At 41.4% G+C, this 18,970-nt stretch overlaps 1 protein-coding gene and 1 pseudogene across 1 annotated transcript in view; both read left to right on the top strand.

Annotated features, from left to right (window-relative positions):
- Cv-c (crossveinless c) overlaps nt 1-18,970 on the top strand; it is a 169,152-nt gene that overhangs the window by 66,889 nt on the left and 83,293 nt on the right. The gene's annotated exons all lie outside the window — the stretch shown is intronic.
- Nucleotides 6-7,944, top strand: LOC139102705 (uncharacterized; annotated as a pseudogene).

Raw genomic sequence — 18,970 nt, 5'->3', positions numbered from 1 at the left:
TGTAAATGTTTTCGAGCGACGTTTCGATGTTTCTCAAGAACAACGTGAAGATTATACTGGTATCCTCAGAGAATTTAATTAAATGGCAGAGATCATTCAACGACCGTCAGCTATCGAGCTTAGCTGATCTCTGTCTCTCGCAGCAAAATATAGAACCATTCGCCGGACATGCGATGGGATTTCTCCGAGATCGAGAAATGTACTGGATCATTTAATCGTTCGGTCGACGTAAGTTCTCAGAATTGTTACGCATTAACGTACAAACTTTATATCTTATTTCACTAAACGAGCGGTTGTCACGAGTAAAAGTACTTTTCGCGGAGAAAACGGACAAGAATATTTCCCATTATCCTGAATCCACGAGATGAATCTACCTTGTGAAACGGAAATAACTAAGTGGAGAAATGTCAGAAATAAATCAGCAATATTGGCAGCAGTTGAAAAGAATTTTTTGAGAAACTGGTTATAAATTGATAATTTAATTAAAGCCAATTTATATCATCAAAAAATACTTTTTTTTTTCGTAGCTTCAATCGATAAAGGATACGTTTGTTAGTCTCGAAAGAAAACAATTGTAACAGAAATCCTTTGTGCTACGTTACATTAATTTATCATCTCGTTAACTTCCGGAAGGGATTGATATCGGCATTGTAACAAATAATATCGTCTTCCGAGTAAACGCAGCTGATGGCAACAAGTGGCACGGCTTGCAGCAAAACTAAAAGTCGCTCTCAATTTTCTCAAGTTTCCCGACTCGTTAAAATATACGTTCTTCCATTCTAATATTTCTCGAGGGATATATTATTTTACATGCAAAATCTTAGAACATAAGACATGATATACAAAACAGTGAAATATCATTATTTAAAACGATATTTATCTTAAATGGAGATACCACGAAATAAAATCACGTAAACGTGCGTAAAAGAATTTTCGCCGGAAGAGAATATATAAGAGAATATTTTTGCATCGAGGAAATATTAAATGGGATTTGAATAATGAACGCGGTGTCTTATACGAGAGGATGGAAACGCCGGGCAGTTCAAATCCGGATGGGAATAACTTATTGAACTGCCGCGACTTAACGCTACACATGCGTGGAAACAGAAACGAGAATTAGTTTTTAATACTAGGCATGTCGAGTGAGGATTGCCAATCCATCAGTACAACGAGTTCCGGTAACATCGATCAAACCAGAAGCACCGGCAATAGAAGAATGTCGCACTTTAAGGAGTACAAGTTCTTCCGCAGTTTCAGCGCGAAAGTCGAAAACTGGCCGATGCGTAAGGCGGAAGCGCTATGGCGGCGTATGCGCGAGCGGAAAATCGCAGGTAAGCGTTTTCTCGTTAGAAATATGCATTTTCTAAAATTCAATCGTTCTAGCCGCGCAACTGTAAAGCGAAGATACCCGTAGGTTTAAAAATATGGCCTGGTCGATCGTGAATTAACAATTGATTTCCGCAAGTTACCAACTGCAATTGATAGACGTGTGTCACCTCAGCGGCGACATGTGCCGGGCAGTCCCGATAAAATTTATTCGCGCGTCAGAGAATAATGGTATAACGGCGCGAGATCTATTACCCGCCAGATATATTTTACTTCAATTATTCATTTACTAAATATATCACACGATTTTCGTGGAAATTGTATAAATCTGATATTTCTATTTTTGGAGTTCCGGTTTATTGGATATTTCCTCGAATGTCATACGAGGATTTCATTTCCGTTTTCAATATTCTGTTATTTACGGCAATCCGCGGTCTGTATTTTTAACTAAATTTAACACTGGGGTTTTCATGCGAAAAACACGCAATATGTTATTTGCTCAACATTTCACAAGTATGACGTATCGGTCGACCGATTATCTTTCGCCCGTGACAATTTTTGCAGCTCGTCGAAAATATCCCGCGCGCCGTTTTGAATGCCAACCTGCTTCGAAAGCAACCGAGCGCGCCGTTTCGGCAAACCGTAAAAAGACGGGGGGGTCCGTGTTTTCTCGCCGGCTTCCGAGAACGATCTCGTGAAAATTTCGTTTACCGTTGAAACAACAGCTGGTGAAAAGCAACACTTCGGAGTGATCGGCTGGAACATGCTCGCACGCGAGGAGATGTCTTTACGCGTCGTAAAACTAGCGTTAAACGGCGTGACGCGTGTCACATAAAGCACACACCGTAAGCTTCGGGGACGTATGACATATAAGTGGATTTATATACACTAAAACCCGTCTCGATATATCATGGACTTAATCTTTCTCGCGCTTCTGTTTTTTCCTGTTTCATTCGGGCGAAACTTGGAAATGCAGAAAGTAGTTTCTATTTATTATTAATAAATATTTTGTATCAGCTGTATTGACACGGAAATCGATCGGCCGTTCGAAAGATTCTTAGTTTGACGCAAAGTAACTTGAATCTTTTTTTTTCTTTTTTCTTTTTTTTTTTTTCCTACGAGAATAACTGAATCAATTAAAGTCGGACATTCCAACAGTCGATTGGGATTGCGCAATATACTAGATTTAATTATTCTTTGACAATATTCAATGCCCCGCTGGCTTTCGCGATAGCAGGTACATTTCAACAAAAGCTTCGGCTGGCTCTCGTTTAATTGGAAACTATCGGCTGACCGTATACATGTTCTATGTCAATCAAATTAATAAATGAGCAGAGAATCGCATATCTTGTTTATGGCAATCGTCATGATTGTTGATTATTGCAAAACTGCGAGTAATACGTATAAGCAATGGGAGGATAATTACTACAACTCGTTTTATAACTAAATAAATCGATGCATTAAATGCTCTTTCATTGACTCATTCGATCGCTAGTGAGATTTCGTTTGCAGCGGGTAGTGAAAGGCAAAAGTATTTCACGTGCAATTATCGCGCACGATAAATCGTGGATTTCAATCGACCCAGAAAGTATTTCGAGAGGCTGCAATAATTGCCGGTTGTCGCGATGAAATGTGTGCTCCCGCGAAACAATAGTAATCTTTCGTAATACATACGTAATACCGATCGGAATCGAAAAGACCACCAAAGTGGCGGAATATAAAAAGTGAAAATGTTACCTCACGAAGTTTATTGCTAAGTCTATTCAGCGGTATAACTTGATGCGCGACTTTTTTTTTTTCTTAAAATTTAAAATCGTGCGACGGCTCGTTGGATTTATGCGAAATTTTGGGGAATAATTTTCGATACGAATGCGACCTGCGTTACATTGCCGTTGCATAAGCAAAGTTGTTAATGATGTTTCACGGAATAGTGCTTCGACTAACTTTCGGCTCAAGCTGCATCCGCTTTTCTACTTCAACAAACGACGATGATAAACTTTCTGTTTAACGTTGGCGATGTAGAATAGTACCGTTTCGCTCTATTGCGTATAACTACGATCATTACGAAAATAATTATTTTAGAAAGCATAATGCACGGCTTTTAATTATTAAGATTATTTTGACTTGATTAAAGTTAAATATACAGTTATATGTTTCAAGTGGCATGACAAATTTTATGACGTAGCGCGTTTTGTTACGAAAACGTAACGGGCAGTCGTTCAACCCGATCGACGCAGACTAACAGTCTCGTTCGGCTGCGTAATTCGTGGATTTCGTGTAAAACACATACATACGTTCGGCGCGACGTACGCGTCAGGATTTATTTGCGGAGATTCGTGAGTCTTATAATAGATCACAATATAAACGTGGCACGGGGATCGCAGTGGTACTGCGAAGTCGGCTTGTTTATTCTACGGAAAACATGCCTCTGGTGACCGTTAAGTAGCCCTTAGTTGTAAGTTACTCCGAGCGTTCTCACTTTCTATGCAAGTTATTTACTATGCCTTGTGAATAAAAAGATAAAAAAAAAAAATTAAAACTGTTACTATCAAAGTAATTAATTAATTAATTAATTTGGAGGAAAATAATTTTAATGTTAAAAGAATTAAATTTATTACTGACTGCATTGTAGATACGTAATTATCGAGAATATAATTAAAAAGTTGCATTATTTTTATTACATGATGCATTTTACTCGAAATAAAATCATGAAAGTTCCGAAAGCTTAGGCAAGTAAATAAATGCAGTGAATTTTTTATTACGAACATTGCACGAAGAAGGCTTTCTCGATTTCACCGTTGGTAATTATTGCGCAGCATCCCTCTAATTTCCCAAGCCGTAAAGTCGATAACAAAAGAACGATCGCGCGAGGTGAGATATCAGAAATCGAGACAAATTACAGTTTAGAAAGTTCGAATGTGTACTCTCTTCGTCGAACGAGGTGCGTTTACACCTGAGAATGTGCCGGCCTTCCGATAAAGGCCAAGACAATGGATGAAACAGGATATTTCGACTACGTACGTGGGAATGCAGTTGCATCGCGTAAACAATTGCCTTGCTCTCTACACTTTTATCTATTTTATAACAACTAGAAGAAACCATGCGCGCGCTATTTTTTAAAAGACCCTAATTACAAAGTATAAAAAAAACTTATGCGACTTACCAATCTGCATGAACTTCAGCGGAGTTGAAGAATTCTGCCGGTGACTGTAACATAAAGAAGAAAAAAATTAATGTAGACATGCTAGTTATGAATTAAATTTAACAAAAAAAAAGGAAATTCTTTTTTTAATTTAATTTAAAGAATTGATATTTACCTATAAGTTGCTCCGCCGATGCAGGATGCCCCCCGGGCCTGCTCCTCCTCTCAGATGGGACGTGTCGAGTCATCCTTCCGCGCACTGGACACTCGCGAACGCGCCCGATAAATTACTGTCACTAAAATAAATTCTTTATTCAATACTTTCGCACGATAGTCCACGACACTTCCGTTAAAAAAATTTTATATGAAAGAATAACGTCCGATTACTGTGCGGAACTCCCGAAGCGACCGACGAACCGGCTGCGGTTCGTATTCGTATAGTTTCGGCGTACGACACTTTTCTCCTTCCTTTTTTTTCAACAGGGATGTAAGGCTGGTGCTTCTTCGATGAAAGTTTTCCTCTGGATTTTAATCTGAAACAAAAAAAATTGTATTTTATTAGTAAAAATGACAAAAATTAAATGTGCTACGTTACAAGTAATAAACGCAGTTGCGCACGCTTCAGTTTTGTTCACGTATTTTTCAAAAGATCTTAGTTGGAAATTAAATCAAACCTTAAATTTCCGATCATGCGAAAAGATGAAAAATTTTTACTTGAAAATAAAAGTTTTTATTTGTTCGCTAAAATTATTATAGCGATGAAGTATTCTTTCACATATTTTAATATAAAATTCTTAAATGTTAAGAATGTTACAATGGAAGATACTTCTCATCAATCTTTAATAGCACTTGTGCAAGCAATATTGTACAACAAATTGCTATATTTTACATTTAAATCATTACACAATGGGAAAAACAATAGCACGATTTAGGGACAATTAAAAGGCACATCGTGTATTTCAAAGAAGAATAATTTAGGTCTTGCAACGCAGAGAGAAAGTAAGATGAAAGATTAATTCACGATCGGAGATAACGTAGTATTTAGTAGCATGTAATTTACTGGTATTGCTGATGTGTATTATTGCATGCAAATTTATTTATTACGATATTACTTGATTTTTAGTAATATCAAAAATGTTTCGCCTTTAACATAAAAAGGTGAATTAATTTATTAACATTAATACAATAAGAGACGTTAATAATATATCCAACAGAATTACAATTTTTTACGTTTTATTTTTTTATATATTTTATTACCAGAATCATAGAAATAAATTTCATCAAGATTTATTATAAAGGCGGCTTATAAATTTAATTATAACTTTAACTTTACTTTTTGCATCTTTGTAAACAATACGTTTTCTTTTTCTCCGAGCAACATTCAAAGACGAGAGGTGCAGGAAAAAGTAAAGGCTGCAAGGAAACAGCCACAGCCGACGTTTATTTCCCGAGATGCCTGTCTCGCGCCCTCGTAACTTCTCGAGAACGGGATTTATAATTCCCCAGAAAATCGCGCAGCGCCCGCTTTCTACGCGGCGGCCAGCGCCATATTATATACGTGCATTCATGCAAATTGTCGGATTTATTATGGCGCGGGACGGGTATGCATATGAGAGTCCGAGTTTCGCGGGCGGATACACCCCGTTGATTGCGCCGCTATCCACGCCACGGATTTCCTCGACATCTCGGTCCCCTTTCTTCTCCTTTCTCTCGTCACTTCCGCCGCTTTTGAATTTCACGCCATTGTGATCGGTGCCGGCAATTCGCGTGCCTCTCGAGAAACCACGGTGCGCGTTGTCACGATCGAAGACGTCGAAGCGAGATGATAGAATATTGGCTTATTAATATTCCGGGACAACGTGGCATAATGGCGGGATAATGCGCGGTAATCGGTTCAGGAATTAGACGCATCAAAACCGAGCTTGTGTCAGATCATGGCGAGATAACAGCCGCGCTTGTAAACGCGTTAAAGACGCTTCGATTTTTCTCACGAAGGGTAACGTTTAGAATCTAAGAAGATAATTTAAAGGAATAAAAAAATAATATCTTGACTTTCATGACATGTAGTTTTCAGTGAAATTGCAGGATCGCGCGTTTGCAAGGTACATTTAGCGAAATTGATTATGATACGGAAGTATCTCCGAATGATGTAATCGATAAGTATTTTGTTTGAAAAAATTTTAAAGTGCGTGTCGAACAGGTGATATTACCGCTTGTAACGATGTTACGACGATTATCGGGTTTATCGTTAGAAAATATTTTAGTATCAGGTTTATCTCGAAGATATCACAGTTATCTCGATCGATTCTGCTTCCTGTAACGTGATATCTCTTTGATCTTCCTTATAACTTACTATTACACCTCTAAGACAATTTCAAAAATTTTACTGAGGCAAATTATTTCTCTACATTACTCCCTAATCTGGTTTGCTAATAGATCACTGTTTCTTTTCTCGCAGAAAAACGATAAATCTTTGTTCTACGGTGCTTTTCTCTAAAAGTGAAAAAGTGGACACATATTTTTTTTTATGAAAAATTTCCTAGCGAATTTTAAGACATCTATATTATTAAAAAAAATACGAAAAAAAAAATACATTTCTGCTTTCGAGCGTGAAAATAACGCGTTATTAATTTTGCTAGGTATGAGTTATTCTGTCGAGCAATAAGTCTTTAATTGAAAAAAACCCGCTGACCTTTGACGACAGTTTCTATTGCCATCTATATTTCATGGACACGAGCTTTGATATCCATCCACGTGTCACGCGAAATGTCGCGAATGAGAGGTCCACGTGCGCAAATAAAATCGCAATCGAAAATACGGCCCTCGCATCCCTGAGAACAGGCAGCACAAATTGCCTTCTGGCATACTCGCCTCATCTGGTGCATGCGAATGCATCGCTGCACCGTATTATATTGCCACCTACTGGTGCAACAACGAAACGGCACACGCGTCGGATCCGCATTTACATCGGATACCGCGGCTCGTCTCACAAGAATGCACCGGTGAATCGCCCCGCTCGCCGATTTCTCGATCGAATCCCATTTAATCTCGTCACCCAGGTATTGACGTATGAAGTACGGTCACACAAATAGCGGCCGTAGAGAGGAAGGAATATCAATGAAGCGCGCGATTATTGCTCCAATTAAAATACATTCAATTTATATATCAGGAGCTTATGAATATATTTAATATATAAACGGCGACGTCTCTCCTTCCTTCGCCTCTCGCGATCGCTTTTTTTTTTTTTTACCGCGTCGTGGATTACGCCGACTTCATAAATCATCGGCGCGGCGCACGGCGGGGCCGCACAGCGCGCTAATTAAACGAGCATCTTTATTAATCGGCTGGATCGCCGCCGCTTCCCGCGGACTCTCGCTTATTTCCATTTCCGCGTTATTTATAGCATTTCTATCTTTATAATTCCACAATTCTCGCCTAAGTCGTATTTACGTCGCCGGGGAAGCCCTCTCTTTCCCCCCCCCCCGCCGTCGGCGGCCGGACCCCCGTGGCAAACAAATCGAAAGGAAAACGGCGTATAAACCGATTAATCGAGGGGGCCGAGAGGAGCCGGGCCTGTCTACGCTCAGCCTTGAGACGCGCGCGTACGATAAAGTCGCTGTGGGACGAACGAGCCTAATAAAATTCATCGAGTCCCGTGACGATGCAACTTTGCGATCCGCGCGCGCGGAACCCGGCCGGCGCGCGTCGCGGCGCACCGCGTGAATAACGTTAATTTGCGGCTCCTGCGCTGCACCTTCGACCGGTTTAGCGACTAAATCGCGGGATATGCGATCGCACGTTATTCGAAAGTGTGCCGACAATTTCTGCGTCTAGCAGATCCTGCGCCCGCCGAGGCTCGTAGCGGCCCTTTACCGCGGATAGGTTCGCCCTGGCGAACTTCTCTTTCGCTCGCCAGTGTGTCGCGGCTGATAATTGGAAAACGTTGACAGTTATTTTCCACGGGAGAAATTAAATCGTTCGGCGGGAGAGAAACGCAGGCACATTCCGAGCGATTCTTTTTTTTTTTTTTTTCTAGTTTGTTCGCAGTCCTGAACGTCTCGAGATATTGCATCGCGCATTGTGATAAGTATATCAGTTAGAGAACGAGGGAGGGGTTTTTTTTTTTTTTTTGGCGTACTAATAAAATGTCGCTATCTATCTATCGATTTGAGGAGAGGTTACGCGATATCGATTTAATTTTTGTTTCGCATTTGGGATGCTGACGATGCTCGTTACTTCGAAGGATCATACGAGCTATATCATCATCCCATTTTATCCGTCTCGCGTGTCCCCGTCTTACCACTTCCCATCGCACCTTCCTCCTTGATCCTAACGGAGAATCGTCACCAATTGCACCTGCGGTAATAAGGAAACGAGCGGCTCACCGGCATCCAAGCCGACGAATCCGCGAAATTTACGAAATGTACAGATAACGGCACGTAGATGAGCCGTGTAGAGTAATATACAGACGGCGGAAAGAAGAATGCGAGCTAAAAGTTGGGATTAACATGGGAGAGAACCGCGGCAGATGCACGGTGCAAAAATAGTTTAGTATTATTTATGCAAATGATTCGCATCGAGGAAGAGGCCGCGAACGGACGACAGTAAGTTGAATAATTAATTGGAATGTACCGTACTGCAAGGAAGCGAAGTAGCATGAAGTAAATTAATTCCAGCGCGACTACTTTCACGTCGTTTTTTCTCAAATATTGAAATATTAAAATTATAAATATCTATAAAGTTTTTTTTTTTTTTTTTAATTTCGTTTTCTTTTCTTATTTTTTTACATAAGCTTTTTCTTAATAAATAAAATTTTCTAATGTAAAATATCGGTGGCAAGAATTGGTCTCGAAACATTGTGATTTTCTAAGAAATATAAATTTTTACGAAATAAAAAGATATTCAGATTATTAGATTATTCTCGAGTCTTGCTCGGATCGGAGTTTTAAAACGACGACGATCTGGAGCTCGAAAATGACGAATGTTTTGACGGCTTTTTTACGGGAAGACGTCTCGAGCTCGGTGAGCCAATAACAAAAAAAAAACGTAAACAGAACTCGGCGTCGAGCTCGGCGCTTCCGAGAACTCCGCGCGAGAAGGACAGCGCGCAATCGACAGTTGACCACTTCGTCTGTTTTACTTTCTTATGCGGTTCTCTCGCTCTCTCTAAGGCCCGAAATCTCTGACGGTTAGTCTAGTTGCAGAAACTCGCGAAAAAACGCTTCGTATTTGTTTTGGTGGACAAGATCTCGAGCTCGTCGAGCGCATAAAAAACGTAAATAGACCAAGCAAGTCTCGGCTCAGCGTCGAGCTCAGCGCTTCCGGGAACTCGGTGCGAAAAGGACAGCGCGCTAGTGACGGTTGACCACATCGTCCGTCTCACTTTCTTTACACGGTTCTCTCGCTCTCTCTAAGGGCCGAAATCTCCAACGGTTAGTCTAGTTGCGGAGACTCGGGCGCGAGGACGTATTGCTAATCGCTCCGCAATTTCGCGAATTTTCGACCGCGGATAGAAAGCCTCGCGTACGAATAAGTGTCGACGACGTCGACTATGGAAACGAGCGATCATTTTATGTATTCCTGGGCTACTCTACTCATCGTTCTGTGCTTCGTTTTGGGCTCGGAAAAATTGCTTCTGAAAGAATAGGTTACGGTCGCGAACGCAGCGCGCGGGGAGCGTCCGGCGTGAATTGCGTCGCGTATTATTCGGACATTTCCGACCACCGGCTTCCATTACAATTTTTTTCGGCAGGTTCCGGCAACTGTTATCGTCAGAGTGAGAGATCTGCACCTCGCCTGTCTCTCTCATCGCGGCCGGGATTCTCAGTCCGTTCCGAGCAAGTAATTTTTTTAAGAACTCGCGGGAGATAAAGTGCGCGGGGAACAATTTCGTGTCGCGTTTCGTCTCGTTCACCGCCTGATGCGAGTTCTCGGCCAGCCAGCTGTTCGCGCCGAGATCGAGGACGACTCGCGTGTCCACCCGGTGGAAGTAAGCAACGCCACGAACATCGAGAGTGCAAATTTACACAACGAATGATCGCTCGTCGCGCTTCTTAATTTCAATCGTTAAAAAAATCGCCGCGATAATCTACCGTCAGTCTCTCGGTCGTTCGTCTCTCGAGTGAGTGTTAGTGACTGATTGTGATTATAAAAAAAAAATCAATCAGGATAATCTAGGATACTCCCGCGAAAAGAAGGAAGGAAGGAGGAGAAAAAAAAACCTAACCCTAACCTAACCGAAAACTTACAAATGTAAGTGAATCAGCAACGTGCCGTAGATCGCTCGATTGTAATTATAAAAAAAAATAAAATTATTATAATAACGCGCACGAATTAAAGTCGCTTGAAAAACCATGCGCGCTTGGTTTCTTCGAGTGTTTATTAAATTTATGACGTCTGATAATTATTTTCTGTGGTGAACGTCACTCGCGCGAGCCGCGTGATTTCGCGTATGAACGAGAAATATTGGGAATTTTAATGGTGGTTACTTCGTTCGGCGACCTGTGAAATTGAAACGATTGAGAATACGCGAGCTCGCGCATTGGCGCGATGCAGATGTACCGGTTTATGGGACGCGTAAAAGCCACCGACGGCGACGTGCGGCCCATCGATGGTGTGCCTCGCTCGTAAAACATTGCGTACCTCGGTGGCGCGTTTATCAAATTTTATTGACACGCGCCTGCATCCAACAGCGTTAATTATTAAGGACTTTGGTGTTGCTCGTCAATGAGTATCGATAGCTTTAAAATGTACTCCTTGTCGCCATAAAAAAAAACACAAAACATCAATTTTATTATCAAAAAAATTTCTTACGATAGAAATCTTTTTTTTTTTTTTTTTAATCGTACGGATAAATTGTATAATAAAAAATATATTATTTAGCAATTTATTATATTTACGTTAAAAAAAATATTTTTGTGTATTATTATAGCATTTGTCGAATATCTAGTGCATTTATTTAATTGCATGCACTGATTTGTTCAAGTAAAATTTTTATTTCGTTAAACGGTGTTCATTATCTGCTGCAAAAAGTAAATCTGACATCGTCGTAGGAAATTTCTTGTACAAAAGTAAAATAACGTTTCTCGCAGTACGGTAACGCATGTATAATGCACTAAATTTATCTCACGAGTGATACAAAGAAAAAATTACCTTTACGATTTTACGTTACAAGCTTAGACGGACGGACAAAAAAAAAAAAAAAACGCGACTTAAAATTAGTATGTTCTTTCAGTAAATCAATATATCACGTACTTATGCAACTCGTGCTATCGCGACGATGTGCCGTTCTTACTTTGCTCGTTTTTGTAACGCGTTGCGAGCTGCAGTAGCTCGAGGTGGTTGACGCGTATTCTAAGTGCGATCCCGCTAAACTATTTGCGGCTTATCATCGTTACCATTTTTGGCGGAGAAGTATACCGGCCATGCGAATCGGTTTCTCCTTCGCCGTTCGATTTTCGTAGGCCTTTCCGGCCATAACTCGGGCATTTTACAGGCGATTTGGCAAAGCAGGCCGGCCGTACCTCCATAAAGTCGATCACCTCGATATTTCCTCGCGGAGTAACCTTTCCGTGGGTACTATCGCTCGGCCGTACCTAATATCGTCGTGTTTCTTTATGTTTCAGGTAAGCGCAGGTCGATTATAAGAGGGATACGGAGAGGGGACCGGGGGTTACGGCGGTAGCAAGTGAAACACTAAATCCGCCCCGTAAGTACGCGCCGCATTTTAAGATTCATCCAATCACCATAAAATAGTGTCCAAGGGCGCGAGTCGTTAGAGTGGGAAGAGAGGTGGGGAAGATATACAATTTGCATTTTCATGGGGCGATATACCTCTACGGTTAGTCCACCTTCAAGGTGGACTGCATTTCGAGTCTCCTCGTGATGAAGATCACGAAAAATGTCAGTCGGCCTGTGTGTGCAGGTGCAGCGCGGAGCGAACGTACGAGCGAGCGAATAGTAAAATGGGTGCCGCTCGCAGGACGCATTTATTCGGCCGCGTGTCCTTTACCGCGTAGGAATTAATTAGAAGCACGCCGCGCGAGTGAATTCCGCGACCGGGATCGAGACTCGAATATGAAATCGGGAGTTATTTTTAGCCGCCGACGAGTGTAATCCGCCGTGCGTGGTGTCTCTTCTAATCTGCTATCGATCACGCATCGGTTAATTAAAGCTTAGCGCGCAAAAGTCGTCGCGCACGATTTCAAGAAGCGATTAAACCACAACGGTGATTGATTAATCCAATTAATAGGACAGTAACGAAAATATATCGGCGAGCCGGATAGTTTCATTAAAATTTTAATCGACCGAATTTATTCCGTACAGTTATTAGAACGCGGAGCAAAACAAGAATCAGGTAATATTAACTTCGCAATAATTCATATTCCAGGAATTTGTTATTGGAATTACAAGTATGGGATAATTGTTCCGCGCACGGATAAGATTTTCGATTCTAAAGCAAAAAAGTAAAAAGAGAAAAAAAAAAATTAATCACGTTAGGTACGCCCTCGTGATGTCAGGCTGTGCGGAGTTTTTCCGAAGTTAATATCCACGAAGGATGAACTTCGAAATTAATACAATAGCTATATTATACATATACGTTATTAGCCGTGTGGTTTTATGTCACGTTCGATGATCACGTATTATACATGTAAGGTCGCTAAAGGATTAGTCGATCAATCCTAAGATGCGATGATAGCGGTGGAAGGATGAGCCGCGCGTACCTCGCGCGCCCGTTACGAGGAAGAAATTAATAATTGCGCTTAATCCAACGTGATTAATGCTACATCGCCGGCGTCTACTACCACGAGGGCTTCCGCGCGAAGTCGCGAGCTGTACTGCACGTTTCAAATAACAAACAAGCCGGAGTGATTCATGACGATACGATCTTCGCGACTAACGCAGGCGGAAATACTTATGTTGAATAGATAACTTCTTTTTTTTTTTTTCTCCCCGAAAGGTCAACGTACGTTTAATTACTTCTCTTATCTGATCAAAGTAGAACGTAAAGCGTAGCGCGGAAAGTAAAGAGGAAAAAAAAAAAAAAAGAACGTGTGCATTGTGAGAAATAGTACGATTAATATATCTGATGTTACATATCGCGGGCGTAAAGTCTGCAATTTTATCAACTATTTGAGGATAAAATAGGCGTTTTATCGAGCTGCGAGATCTTGTTAAGTTTTTGCTCGTAACACCGGAGGTTACGATTGCAGGGAGCTAAGTGCGTTCGTGTTAGCCATGCGTGCCACGCATAGCGACCTTCCGCGAGCAAAGTGGAGTATAACGATGGTAAAAAGTGCATTCTTTCGTTATCTGACGCGTTATATTCGCAAAATTGCGCGTTGGACTGGCCATCGCAGTCGGCCCGTTTGCTCGGTAAAGCATCACCACTCTTTCAATTAAACGGCTTGGCCGATAGCCGACTAACGCCTGTCGCAAAGATGCGGCCATTCCGATAAAGCTTTTTATAGATCTGCTTCTCACCGATCGCAAAATTGACCGTAGGTATACGCGAGGATAACAAGGCCGTGCACTTATCGTTTTTTTTTATATTTTTTTATATTTTTTTTATATTTTTTTTATTACGAGAGACCTGTATTAATAAAACGGGAAATATACTGTTCCGTCTACACCTAATTGGAGTTACTTCTAATCTGCAAGAATCGCCTTTCTTTCTCTTTAATTTTCTTGTTATTAATTAATGGCAAATTTATAAAAGAAACTCGACGTATAATTTCAAGTATTTTTCATCTTTGCGAATTGCGCGAGAACAAAGCTCGTGGCTATAAAACGATCCATTAATTCTTAAACTTTTGTCCCGGCAAGTACGAAGAAACACCCTAATTGTGCGGTACGAGACGAGTTATAGCGCGTTGAAACCGGGCACGAACCCCGCCAATTGAGCCAGCTAGGCGCGAGAGAGTGCGTCGGGTACGAGATGAATAATTGTACTGGCATACTTAAGATTACAGATAAAGATATCTCACAGAGCCTGTGCCGTCGGTGGTGCATTTCGTAGCAGCCGTACGGATCATCCTACGGAATTGATGGGCTGCTATCAACGCCGACTTTATGGCTGGAAATCGCAGCGTCCCGCGCGACGCTTACAAAGTACATTGGCGAAAGCGTACAAGCCGTACAGACTGTTTCAAACGTGCGTTCTCACACGATCGCGCGAATCGACAAGCATTCAATTAAACCAACAGCGAAATCCACATCCGCGGCATGTACGAAACGCGTGTTTGTCGCGTAAAATACAACCTATTAGGTAATAACGTTTGTTTGCATTTCATTCCGCGGGAATGGAAAAGATATGATTGTCGAGCAGCGAAAAGAATATTCACGAGTGCTTTTCGCGAAGAGAAATCTATATATTACGTACTATTACTATTATTATATTATTAACATGTCCGGCAAAGTAATTGCGGTGGAGAGCACTTCTTTCCGCTCGGCGAGGAGTTATCTTTATCTATAATAATGCACACACATTTGTACAATTATTCAACGAGAGTTTCTTGCGCCCCGGCTCTCTCCTAATTCGTCTTCATCGTATTTTCTTCTCTTCCCTTTTATATACCTCGCATGCGAGATCACCGTCTCGGGGCTTACAGAAAGGATATGTAATCATAATTAGCGATGTTATTAGTGAGTCATGGGTTTGTTTTATTGGTTCGTTTTATCGGGGCTTGTATGGCGAGGGTTAACTGCCAAGGATAACTGGATGGTGGATCCTATATGCTTGCGTCGTTGTATGAACAATTCCGCCAGTCAATTAGAAATATTCGCGAATCCGCGTCTCATCGATTACACCTAAACATAGAAAGCATCGGGCGGTGGCGCGGAAAGTTCGCGGAAAATAAAAGTGATTTATTCAGTTCCAAAAGTAAACGGTAAAAAAAAAAAAGAAATAATTATCTTAAGACCAATCGTCCGAGCTAACGTACGCAATGTGAACGTCTGAATGTCTTATTTTTTTAATGCTAGAAATTGGAGGTTTCTTTCAGCGGCGGTTTGAAATCTTGTTGATTTCACTTTTATCTCAAACTGTCACGCTTTAATACTAAACAATGAAAGCATAACGCGGTTTCTATAACGTTACTTTAAATCGTTAGAAAGTTCTGTACGTAGTGAGGGGAATAATTTTCTGTTTCTTCGTATATACGTTAAACGCGAATTAAACGAAAAGTCGAAACGTAACGTTCGATAAATTGCAGTAAAAAGCGCAAAAGAGCTAATCTAATAGACTCGGGGACCGATCTCGCGGCGGAGCGGGTCGGTCGATCGGCCGATCGCCGGGAACACACGTTGTCGAAATGTTTGCCATTCGTCGAGCGCTTAAAGCACCAACATGGCATCGTACACGATGCACGCACGCAACCACCGCACATAAAATCATTATTATGGTGGCAATAAACCGTAAACGGACGCACGGTTGTATTTTCACTCGCGCGGGTCGGGCTGCGAGAGGCGTCCGTAGACTCGCGCGCGCGCTCGCGACCCTCCGATGGGGAATACCTCCCTTTATTTCCCTTCGCCTAACCCGACGATGCCTATTCACTGGATGGAGGCGCATCCAGGATGACGTGAAGGACGAAGGACGACGAGAAGGAGAACGTTCCGCACGCGCGCGGCCGTCCGCAGCCGAGTTATACTGCGCCATTAGTGCCTGTCCACGGGCTTTATGGTGCTGCTCCGACTTGCGTGGAGCTGTCTTCCGGTGGCGAGATTCCCGACGCGCCGTAGAACTCACGTCGCCAGATAAAAAAAAAAAAAAAAAATACGTTCCAGGAAAGGCTATCTAACGCGGGGAAACTAGGTTGTTTTACTACACGCCGCGCGCTATTTTATCCCCAACGTCGAATCTCGCGCTAGATTTTTTCATTAAGCGATTTGCAATTAAGTCTCTCGCGACAAAGGTTACGTCGGCATATAAATTTATTTGCGCGCACGTTGCGTTTGTATATTTATCTTCTTTACGAGGTGAAATTAAACGAAGCACACGCGGATAAGGAAAAAGGAAGGGCTACTTTACGCGAGGGAAAATTAATATTATTTAGTTTTAGCCTTCTAGCGTCTAGGAGCGTTAAATTGTCGCTCTCTACCCGCAATTGATCTTGTTGCTACATCGGAGATAACGTCATTACATTTTATACAATATTTCAGTAGGTAATACGCTACACGCGTGATATCTCGGAAGAACGTCAAACTACATGTTGTCGTATTAATACGGCTGTGCTGTTCTTGTCAGTTACTGACATTCCCCTGCTTATGCAACGAGAAATTTCTAACATAAATTTGATGTTATCTTCGCCATTATGTTTATAAGATTATGGAGCTTCTCGGTTTCCGGCGTCTCGCTAAAACAACTTGCAGCAGATTATAACTTATCGTTTTCGTAATGACTCTTATTCCGCGATGATTAAAGCGAAAGCAAGGTGTAATTATTATTATTATTTTTTTTTTTTTTACCGAGATCGTTTATTATACAATTCAAAATTATGAGTACTCTAAGTTTACTTTTAATGTAGTGTAATTAAAGATTAAGTACGTATATAATTGCAGTGTCAATTACAGTTCAAGAATATGAAGCTTCTGCTTTTGTAATTTAAATTAATATCTTTATTTGATTCTTGTATAGGTATCATATATGCTGTAATTTTTTTTTTTTTTGCATCGTCATTAAATTCGTTTATCACGTAGCTGTTTTACGAACTCAAATGAAGATAATCGTACGCACGCGTGTAGAAGAAAGCATTCATTGTACGTAAGAGGTTCACGAGGAGAGCTTTGCTTCGAGCAATTCCGCTGATTACGCCTTATGTTGTAACGCGTCCGTATAAAAGTACCTTTTTTATTCTCCTTTTCCTTTTCGTTTTATCATACCTTTTGTCCGCGTCTTCAATTGTACCTTTAATTAAATATTCAGAATAGTCTGCGTAGTATTTATCGCGTAGAAGTACCGTTTTCCGCGAGCACTCGACAATTGATCGAGTGATCTTCCCTTCGTGAACGATAGCAAGAGAAACCCGTATTCCGTCCGTCAAAGATCGTATCGGAATGTCTTCCGTGCGATTGAAGGGGCTTAATCTCAAATGAACAACGCGGCGGTAGACAACAAATAAGAGAAGTTGTCGCTTAAACTCTCTATAAGTATCTGCACAAGTTATCCTCGTGAGAAACTCGATGCTCGCTCGGCGAATACCAAGTTTCAGAGGAAAATAAAATTACGGTCACTTGTTACATGGCTAATCAACGATATCCGGATTGAGTTCCAGTTATTCTGTGGTTTATTGCGGTAGATGCGCATAAAGACAATTATATCTTACTGAAAAGAATTCTCTCTCTCTTTCTCTCTTTTTTATTTTTATTTTTTATTTTATTTTTTTATGCAATTTTCTAACGAGTCTAAAACGGTATCCGCGATTGGAAAACTGCACGCGTCTGCATGTCTGGTAGAGCCAAGTTCATGCATGAGAGACGCGAACAGCGTGCAGATAATAAGTGCGCGAGTTCCTTAATCAAATTTTAATTGCCGGCCGCGATTGGATAGACTCGCGCGAGATAATTCGTAGATATCGGATTAAAAAGGGAACAACGTTTACCTTTACGGCGCAAGTAAAATCACAATCGTTATAAAATGCCCCTCGTTATCTCGCTTAGCTTCTTTATAAATTAATTATAGCTAATTACTGTTAATCGACGTTACGATATTTATGCCAGGCGATATTTACAATTTATATATACATCTTTTTATCTTCTATATATTTACTACACCGATTGGCAGGGAGCGCAAATTTTTTAACTTTTACTTACAAAATTAATTACAAAGTTGTACCTTCGGACCGACGCATACCAAAATATCTTTTACTGAAAAACTCATGGAGGGTTTTTTTTTTGTATTATTTTATTTTTTACAAATTGCCGAGCTTATTTTAAAACCCAGGTCAAGCGTTCGCGAGTATTTTCGTTTTAAAATGGCATTGTCTCGTACGCGGCGCGTTCCACTTCGTATTTCTTCAACTCGCGAACACCAGCCGTGAATTCATGACAGCGGAACAACCTACGTAAAAAGCCGACATTCCGAATCGCTGCACTCTGCCCTCCGCGATCGTCGCTAAAGAAATCTCGGCTTCCTTCCCAGCTGAGCCGAACGAGAGGAGAGGCACGCACAATAAACGCGTTGTTCATCGCATTCCACGTGCACGCGCTACGAAGCCGACACGCACGCCGACGCGCGTATCGCTCGCGCTCGCGGCGAACGCAGGGCTATTCGGCTTGTCGTCGTACACGCGTTACTTGATATTAACTGTACCGTCTTACATAGATAATTGCGTCTGACTACACCTAAAAAGCTCTAGCAGCGACCGATTAATGACGCGATCGTGCGCTTGGTACGCAACCGTGCGCGCCCATCCTGGCCGATTTAAAGAAGTCACGAACCGGTACATATATTTGTACCCACGAGCGTCTCGCATACGCCGCACGTACAGAGCAAAGCGATGG

This window comes from Cardiocondyla obscurior, linkage group LG05 (assembly GCF_019399895.1).
Source record: "Cardiocondyla obscurior isolate alpha-2009 linkage group LG05, Cobs3.1, whole genome shotgun sequence".
NCBI lineage: Eukaryota > Metazoa > Arthropoda > Insecta > Hymenoptera > Formicidae > Cardiocondyla > Cardiocondyla obscurior.
This window is presented reverse-complemented; position numbering and strand designations above follow the sequence as displayed.